Source organism: Humulus lupulus, chromosome 5 (genome assembly GCF_963169125.1).
Source record: "Humulus lupulus chromosome 5, drHumLupu1.1, whole genome shotgun sequence".
Classification (NCBI taxonomy): domain Eukaryota; kingdom Viridiplantae; phylum Streptophyta; class Magnoliopsida; order Rosales; family Cannabaceae; genus Humulus; species Humulus lupulus.
Window position 1 is genome coordinate 203,657,113 of NC_084797.1, and position 10,345 is coordinate 203,667,457.

Here is a 10,345-nt window from a genome sequence, read left to right on the forward strand (position 1 = left end):
TGTTGGCAGATAGATAATAAAGTTATATTTTATATGTTGTTATATTAAAAAAGTATAAGTTAGGTTTTCAAATAATGTTATATTGGAATTCGAGATGCGTGCTTTTTATTGTGCAGACTGAGATGACTGAATGTCGAGCATCGCAGAGTACGGCCCCTGTATCATCTACTGCTTCTTATGTCGGCGATAATGTCGACGGTAGTTCCCGCCTGATATGGATATTGTCACGGATGTCCTTGGACCCCGCTCGCGTTATAAGAAAGGGTTTGGGGGGTTGCCTAGGTTGAAGGCAATTGGCGCAAAGAGGGCAGCATCTTCGTCAACTTCTCAAATGTCCGGGCAATTGCCACCTGAAGTGGACACCATTTTGTAGCAAACTCAGGACATTATGCTAGAAAATCATAACCTAAAGAAGTATACGACCAAACTTTAGAGTCGTCAATGGCGTCAAGATGTCCTGCTCAGTGATTTGTTGAAGCAGGTTGGTGAATTGGCTCCTGGTTTTACTGCCGACTTACGAGAACAGGATCCGGACGAGGACGATGATGCTGACGGGGGCAGGAATGATGAGGCGGGCAGTACTCATTTGTAGAACTTTTATTTATTTATTTAAAGTTTAATTTATTAGACATTTAATTTACTAAAATACTTTTATATTTTCATGTTTGGTGGAGACAATAAATATTAATAGTTGTAATTTTTTTTATTTATTTATAAAATTTTAATTTTAATTTTATTTCTAATTAAATAATATTACTAAAAAATTAAATAATTATTAATATATTAAAATCGAAATTTATTAATTAATATTAATATATTGAAAATAAAATTAGTAATATTATCAAAAAATTTATTTAAAAAAAACTTTTACTGACGCAAAATTACGTCGGCAAAAGTCTCAATCTTCACTACATATATCCACATTTCCCGGCGCAAAAACGCGCCACTAAAAGACACATCTTTTATCGGCGCAATTTTGCGCCACTAAAAGAGTCATCTTTTTTTGGTGCATTTTTGCGCCGCTAAAAGTGTTTTCCACAACAACGTGACAAATTTTTTTCCCGGCGCATTTTTTCGTCGCTAAAAGATATCATTGCCGGCGCATTACGTTCTGCGTCAGCAAAAGTTCCATTATCGACGGGAGAACGTCGTGGACCTTTGCTGACGCAAAATTGCGTCGGTAAAACCCATAGGGCTTTTGCCGGCGCAATTCCTTACTTTTGCCAATGCAAAGGTCTTTTGTAGTGTAATAAGAGTTAGGATCTAAATAAACGAAACTAAAGAAAACTAAAGAACTATACTTAAGGAATAGGAATACCTTAAATGACCTTATAGATTGGTCTAAACCTCAATACTGAAATCACACTATTTCTCACTTCCCAAGTGTTTATAAAAGCTTAGAATGATAAAGCTTTCAACCCAAACCCAAGTGTATCTCTCTATAGTAACCCTAACACCTGGAAGGCTCTGAACACAGCTTGAAGAATGAAGAAAATGGCTGAGTACTAGGTCCTATTTATAGAGTTCAAGGAGTGAAAATATCTCCTTTTAGCTTGAATAAAAATAATGAATATTAAATGAAAAATATTTGAATATTTGTTCAACAGGTGCTCAGAATTCGGTCAAAAACATTCAGAGGCAAGTCAAGAGGTTAGGAATGAATCAAGCTCGATTTCCACAGATTCCGAAAATACACTGAAGGGGCCGATATATCGCCCCCTTATAGGCGAAATATCGCCTGGCCCTATGCCCCGAGTGTTTGTGGTTTTGTTCGTGCGAAATCAACGTGTTTTCCGTATCTCCTGTAGGCGATATATCGCCCCTAAAGTTGCGATATGTCGGCATACGTAGATATTTTAAACGCGTTTTTGCACTAATTTAGGATAATTAGATTTGATTAAACAGATTTGACTGAGTAATACGTGATTCCAGCAGGTTCTGGAAGGTTCTAGAGCTTCTAGATACTTCCATTATTAATTTATCCATTTAAAATGCTTAAATCCTCAAATGAACAAGATTATGACAAGTGTCATGCTCTTAATGGCTTTATCTAAACCTTAGGTTATAATAAATATATATCTAGGACCAACAATATTAATCAAACCTTATGTTATAATTAATATTTCTAAACTATAGGTTAAACTTATAAAATCCATAACTGTTGCTATGAGTTTCTAACTACTACTACTGCTGCTGCTGCGGCTGCTCCCACTGCTACCACTACTACCACCACCACTACTACTGCTACCACTACTGCTACCACTACTGCTACCCGATGGTTGTTCGATGGTGGTTCAATGCAATTCTTGTAAGAGACATAATTTTTCACTCGGGTACCTGTTTGGGATGATTTTATTTTTTTTTGGTATTTTTTTGAGATCTACACGTTTTAGATGTTCACATACACATTTTCAAAGTTTAGAACTTGAAAACATACCAAAACATATCTTGAACATGAGGTATGTTTTGCATTTGTCATTTTTTTTCAAAATTTATATTTTCCAAATCTGTATATACACATCTCAAACGTGTAGATCTTGAAAAAAATACCCAAAATCAAAAAACAAATCACCCCAAACAGACACCCGAGTGAAAAATTACGTATTTTGCAAGAATCGCATCGAACACCATCGAACCACCATCGAGAAACATCGATTTTTTTATGAAAATCTTGATTTTGAATGCCCCATCGAGCTGGCATTGAGCACCATCGAACTACGTCGATTTTCTGCAGATTTAGATCTGAAAAAAAAAATCGCAAAAAAAACTCAAAAATCATGCCCAGATCTATTTGAAATGCAGTATTTTAGTGTCCTAAGTAAGGAATAATTGCTATTACATTGAGTTCTCTTATATTTTACCTTAAAAAAGAAAGTAATCACTAGAGATTACTTGGACAAAAGAAAGATGAAACAATTAAAAAATTATCTATTATTAAAAACAGTCAACAATATTCATAAGAACTCATTAGCCTAAAAAATTATAGAGGTATGTTGACTTACAAGACCAGAGAATTTTCCCTTGAGAAATCGGATCGGGGGTAGTAAACCATTCTTATTGAAACTTCATCTCCTATTGGAGACTCTTAAAGACAAACCAATTATATTATGTCATAATATAGAACAATATATGGAGATACAGAATCAAAGAAAGAACCTTTAAACCATTTGGAAATTTGGGGAAAAGCACAAACTTTTAAAACCAACAACTTGGGCCTTCGGAACCTGCTCAACAAAATAGATAGTTATTCTATAATTGTTACATTTCAGGATGGATGTACTAAATACCTTTAAAATAAGAAGTTCACTAACTAGAAAAATAGGAAAAGTATTAGTGACATCAATTTTAACCTAGTAAAATGCCAAATACAAGATATGTACAACAAGTATATATTATTACCAAAAGCTAAAAGGACAATCATTTCTGATTTTCTGGTCGCTCGGTTCTTACATAGAACAAGTATTGAGAATCAGTCTCAAAGCCAATTAATTTGAAAAATCATCTTCAATATTCCAAACAAATAAACCTTTGGAGAACTACCAATAATCAATATATAACAATTAAAAATTAAACAATAAAAGATGAATCATGCATCCAAATCATCTTGAGGTAATAAGTAGCATTACAGTACCTCAATTTTAAAGATTATAACCGGGTTCTAGCCATTAAATCTCATAGAAGAACAAATACTCACACAAATAGAGGAAAATTATTAATCCAATGATTTGAATCTATCTTCAACTCAGATATATACAAAGATCTCAAAACACAAAATAAATACACAAATATCATATTCAATATCTCTGTTTTCAATCGAGATATTAACAAAAAAAACAGGTGAGAAAAAATCTTACCCATTCGTCACCCTTCAGTCCCCGTCTGTCCCCGACCTTTGCAACAGACACAATCAACCACCACCTGCACCGATCTAGCCCTCACCACCAAAGCTCCGCCTGCATCCCATCATCGTCAACCTTTAGTCCCTGCCTACATCCCATAGTCGTCGAGCCTTAGTCCACGCCTGAGGGAGAATGAGAGTGAGAGATTATAAGATGGAGGTCGGTCAACAGCGGTGAAAATGAGTGAACGAGAGATTGAGAGAGGGTGAGAGAATACGGTGTGCAGCTATTTTCAGAGGGAGAGAGAAAGAGATGGAAAGGGCGATAGAGAGAGAGACATATTAATGACTACAAGAATTTTTTAATTTTGCTTTTTCTGTAAATATTATAGAAAGAAGGAAAGAAGGGCGGGATTTTAAAATATTTGGCACCGAGGGTGAGCAAGCGTGCCTTATCTTTTTGTTTTATGATCACTGCCGAAAATAATATATTGAGCAATAACAGATTTTAAAAATTTTAATTTTATATTAAGGCAACACATCGCCCCTAATACTTGTACCCGTTGCTCCAAATAGCTTTTTTACATATTAGGACGACTAGTCCTTGTCGTCCTAAAAAGAATTTTTTGTAATGAAAATTTATTATTTCGGGAATATTTAGATTAATTTAAGAAATATACATGGTCAAGTTCGTATAAACGCCATTAACGGGGAAGGTTTAACAGCTTTGGACATCTCGCGGGTAATCTCGAAATCAAGGACCTACTACTGGCTATCCGTGATTTAAAAGTTTATACAAATATGGGAAAAGGTAATTAATATTAAGAGTAATAAAGAGACAAGTTAAAACCGTTCGTTTAACTTCTTTATCACTATTCAATTATATATACAATTATCATGTTAACAGCAACAGATTGAACAAGAGGTTGATAGACGTTGCTGAAGCATGAAATGTTAATATGCTTTACTCATCACTTGAAAACCATATCTCCTACAGCATGTGGATGACATACCATTAGTTGAAACTCGTTTGCACATAGCAACTCGTTTCCACCACTTCGTTTTCGCCGTACGTGGAAATATTGATGTGGAAACCATCATTTCCTAGGAAGCCAAACCAAGAAGGGCTTTGTCCAATTCACCTCGCTCGCTTTTAAAAATGGGCATGATTGCAACATCCTGAAAAGACTCCTAGACTTTGACGGAACCCTTGTTCGACTTCCGTCGAGGGAGATTACAATTGCCTTGCATCTCGCAGCTGAAGAAGAGTGTTAGAAATATTGTTAAGGGTAGTTAATAAGGGATTAGTTAAGCTGCTAATGACTGTTTAGTTAGGCTGTTATTAGTTCTTACAGCTGTCTGTAGCTCAGCATAACTAATTCCCTTCGGTTGTAACTGTTTTCTGTTTCACTCTCTCTATATATATCAGCTAAGTCAATCTCATCATCACGTTGAGATCATTTCACTCATTTCATCATTTGTCCACTCATCTCTCTCATTTCAGAATTGTTACAAAGAGACGTCTCTATTTTGTCTATGTTGTTATCAGCTTGCCCACAATCAGTCTTGGATGTCATAAATCGGAATGAGACTGCTCTGCAAATCACTTTAAGAAAAGGCCAACTCCATGCATTTTATTATTTGCTAATCAAGATTCGAACTGCTTGCTATACAGATTCTGAACAGAATGAATGTAAAATTCTCAATAGACGAGATGAACAAGGTGACGTAATGAGTAAAGCATGTTGCCCACAATCGGAACGCAAAATTATGCTTCCTGGATTCTTCATTGAACTGTTAAACGTGCCTCTGAATATTTTTTGTAGCACTTATGTGATTTCGATGCCGATCATTACACCAAACTATACATACACTCACATTCTAAGTGTTGTCATTTCATGGCTTCCATTTGTGGTTTTTTGGGCCATACCTTTGATTATTCGTAGGTTTCAGCAAGACATTTAACTGTAATAAGTTATGAGTTTCATGTATCTATCCTTCTTGTAATCATTTTATTTTGATGTAGTGGAAAATGTTAAACTATTGTGGTCATTTTTATTTGAAAATACTCTAGCAGGAATCAGTACCTTGTAACATATATGTGTTTGGGTCAAAATCTTCCCAAAACAATATATTTCCCAATTAGTAAAGTTAGAGACGAAGAGTCGAGCGATCAGGAAGACATGATCATTTCGCCACAAGACACTAATTTTGACCATGGAGTTGAGCAAGATGCTGACACTTCATCAATGTTATACGAGAACAGCCCTATCAGTAAGACGTTGTGCAGGTTTTTCAGTTTTGGGCTATAGAGGCTTGCCTAAAAAAGCCTCCAACGGAATTATGAAGCTTATTGGGTGGAACTGCTGAGGATTATCTAGCGGTTCAGCAGTTCGTCAATTACAAGTGGATATCAGGAGGTATCAACGGGAAGTGTTCTTTGTTTCAGAAACTAGAACAAAGGAGGACAAGGTCAGGCAAATCGTTCAGAAACTCCCTTATTCGTCATGTGAGATAGTTGATCCATGTGGCTTGTCGGGTGGACTGGTGCTGTGTTTGAAGAGGGGGGTTGCCCTCTCGATTACCTTTGCCAACAAGAACCTGATTGCTGGTACTATCTCTTCCGACCCGTCTGATTGTAAATGGACAATGCTTGCTATCTATGGCCCCCCTGATGCTAGAGATCGTGAAGAGTTCTGGGTAAAGTTGGGATCCTTGGTTGACTCTAGTACTGAGCCTATTCAACTGTTTGGAGTCTTAAATGGTAATCTTGCCAACTCGGAGGCTATCAATTACGCCAAGCAAGGTAACACCTCCACTTATTCATTTGATTTGAGAAGAATGATCCTAAGTTTGGGATTGGTTGATATGGGACGGCAGGGGCCTCCCTTCAATTGGAAGAAACGGCTCCATAGGCAAAATGGTATTCCCTGTTGGAAAAAAGCGAGACTAGATCGGGTTCTTGCTTTTGTTGAGTGGATATTATGGTTCCTGAAAGCAGCAGTAACTAATGCCCAATCTACGACATCATCCGATCATAATCCTATTCTAACTGATACAAGTGTTGAAGGGAAGAGATTGGCACGTCCTTTTAAGTACAAAAATATGTGGGATCACGATTGCAGGTCCTTTTGGGTGGTAAAATGTGCATGGGTGCCAGTCTTGGAACAACAGCCTATGATTCGTCTGCACAAAAAATTGATTAACACCAAGAAAGAGTTGCTTGCATGGAATAGAAATCAGTTTGGTAATGTCAAAGACCAAATTCTTGAAGCCTCGTAAATGTTGAAGGTAACAGAATCAAACTCTGCTCTTGAACCAGCTCTAAAGGAGTCAGCCCGTTTGGAACTTCGAGAGGCCCTTAGAATATAGGAAATTATGTGGAAACAAAAATCTAGGATCGCTTGGCTCAATGATGGAGATCGTAGTACAAAGTTCTCCCATACTTCAATAGTTGTTAGACGACGAAGGAATTTTATTGAGTTCCTAAAGGATGATGAGGGACAATGGCTGAACTCTCGACAAGAGATTGGGAATTCCTTAATGACTAGACTGAAGAATATTTTCAATGGGTCGGCAGCTGAATTTCCTAGTGACCTTGAAGGGTTGATCTTGAAAGGTTGAATTTCCTAGTTACTCAACCAGGGAGCCTATCATCCACCACTTATGGTGGTCCATTCTGTTCATCGCCGTATTCATGAGTTCAATGACGCTCAGAACCCGATGTTGTGGGAGGAATGGAAGCCTCCTCCCTTAAGCTGGTTCCTCATTAATACTGATGTCGTTGTTGCAACAGATGGAGCAATGTTGGCATTAGTTGCTCGTGACTCAGAGGAAAACGTGGCCTTGTTGTCCTGTAAAAAGTTCTCTTTAGTGATCCCGAATTGTGTGAAATTGAGGCAATACAATGGGCAGCCTCGTGTGCGCAGGAACTAGGAAGGAATTATGTTGTTTTCCAGTCGGATGCAGCTCTTCCAGTGATGTGTCTAAAGGATAGCCAACAACCTTCTTGTTTCAAGTTCAAAAGAAACCACCGTCTTTTGTGGGAAAGATCAAAGACTTTTGCTAGTTGGGATATCCAAAAGATTGTCAAAAAGGCAAATTTTACTGCTCAGTGGGTGTTGCGGCTTGGAAAAAGTGGGAAGATCTTTGTGCTAGACATCGACCCCAGGATACAGGATAATTACAAGGAGTTTAGTAAATAGAGTGATAGTCATTTTCTTTTATGAGTTCCTAGTTGTCTTTTCTACTACTGCTTTTTTTTTTCTGTTGTTGTTCGTGTGTTGGTCTTCAACTCTCGCGCTTTGCTCTTCCCAAGCTATCTGGAGGTACTGTTGTTATCAGTTTCATTTACTTGTTCTCTGGTAGGCAGAGTTTTTTGCTGTAGCATTTATTAATAATATCCACCCCCCTCTCAAGGGGGCTCCCCCAGCAAAAAAAGAAATTTGTTCCTCTTACAAAAGACCCAATCTTCACAACCACATAGAAGGAATGTCATAAAACGATGCATGCTAAGATTCCTATGAATTGGTTTAACGAGAAGAAGTTTAGCCCACCCACTCGAGGAGTATTGATCGCTTTCTAAACCCACTATACTCTCAGTTCTCTACGATGAAAATGAGCTCAAGGCTCAAGGCACCTAATTTTGGGTTTTTGACGTATTAGGCAAATCAGTCAACATTGGCATTTGGCATATTAGGCAATTTAATTGTCTTGATTGGCTCTCTCCAATTTTTCCAAGTGTCCACATTGTAATATTTGTCTATAAAAGGCAAACCTAAATGCACGTGTTCATAACATCAAAAATCAGAAGGAAAAATCGATCATAGCATAGGCAAACTCAAAGAAAGAAAATACTCAGTGAGAGATTTTTTAAAAACACTTTGAGAAATAATTGACAGATTATTGGTGAGAAAATATGTATTTGTATTTTATATATTTACTACTCAGTTCAATAATATAAGTTGCCTCTTGTGGACGTAGGCAAATTGTCGAACCACATAATTATGTGTGTTTTATTTTGCCGCTTTGATGTATCGTATTTATTACTTTTGCATACAAAAAATTGATATCACAGCCAAATATACATCAAATCAAAGCTCTTAATGAGACGAATGCAACAACGAAAGAATCACTCAAATCGGAGCTTGAACGCGCGTGCCAGGAGCTCCTGGAGTATTGCTACCAGGAACTAAGCCAACTCACTGAATTTGATCGAATTGAGCCACCAAGTCGAATAACCAAGCCACCAAGCCGAATGACCGAGATGCCAAGCTGTTTGACCAAGCCTCTAAATCGTTTGACTGAGTCGTTGTTGGAGTCGTCAAAGTTATTGATCGAGCCATCAAAGCAGTTTGTCCAAGTCGTAAACCGAGCCTCTAATCCATTTTGACCGTGCTGCTAAGAAAGTTTGACCAAGTCGTTGACCGAGCTGCTAAGCTAATTTGAGCAATTCGTTGACTACCATTGACTTGTTGACTAGCGAGCAACTCAGTCAATAGTGAAATTCTGGACCAAGTTGGTCTATTTTTTACCCGTTTTCCACCAACTCAGACCGATTCCTAGTTAATTGCACCATTTCGGTTTCAACTATGACAACTCTTGGCATTTTTCCTTAACCACAATGGTTACCATCAAAAAATCTGGTAAAGGAATTTTTTTCAATAGTTGCTATAGTTGAGAAGAATTTTTCCACGCAAAATAACTCAAGGACAAAACTCTAGAAGGACCACAATTTTAAGGGGAAGCCTATTTTTCCAAGAAAAAAATACAAAATCTAAACACTAAATTAATAATAAAAATATAGCATTATTTTAAATAAATACAAAAACGTAGGAATGTTTTTTTTTTCCATGTAATTAGCTTAAAATGACAAAATCCATTGTATTTGGGAAATTTTTAAATTCTCATATTTATGAAATAAAAAGAAAAAAAATCATACTACATATAATTTCCACTAAATTTAAAGCACATCATGAATGTGTAGAATTTTAATTCCATTGTCATTTTCACATTTGTCATTTTCACATTTCATGAGACATGAACTTATTAATGTTGTTGACGCGGTTTTTCGCCAACAGTATTGTTGACGCGGTTTTTCGCCAACAGGTAATTAAGAAAATAAAGAGGAAGGGATTAGTGCTTAGGTTGAACCAAAATAGAGGAATGATCTTAGAAATGGAATGGTGACACAAAAGACGTTTTTTAGGTGGTTCAAAGGTTAAAATCTTTCTACTCTGCCAGTCAGTATTATTGCTATATACTGGGTATTCTTTTACAGGGTATTTCTTACAATATTGAAACCAGCCGAACCAACCCCTTTTAACTCTCAGGGTCTCCATATTTATAGGAGAAGGCACCTGGGAGTGGGTAAGAAGGTCATCCTGTGACCTTCTTACCTATCATGTCAACTCTGGGACATTCATGATTAATTCCTAAATCCTGACACATAAGTGTAGTCTAATCAATAGGTAAGGGGATAATGGGCCGCACGGCCCAACCCAGTCG

General features: G+C 37.0%; 1 long non-coding RNA gene across 1 annotated transcript; it reads right to left on the reverse strand.

The window, feature by feature from the left end:
* Window positions 1-2,908: 2,908 nt before the first annotated feature.
* LOC133833924 (uncharacterized) lies at window positions 2,909-4,162 on the reverse strand. The gene is made up of 2 exons (XR_009893214.1): window positions 3,855-4,162; window positions 2,909-3,224 (listed from the first exon to the last, which is right to left on the reverse strand). It is a non-coding gene; the product is annotated as an uncharacterized LOC133833924 (long non-coding RNA).
* Window positions 4,163-10,345: the final 6,183 nt, after the last annotated feature.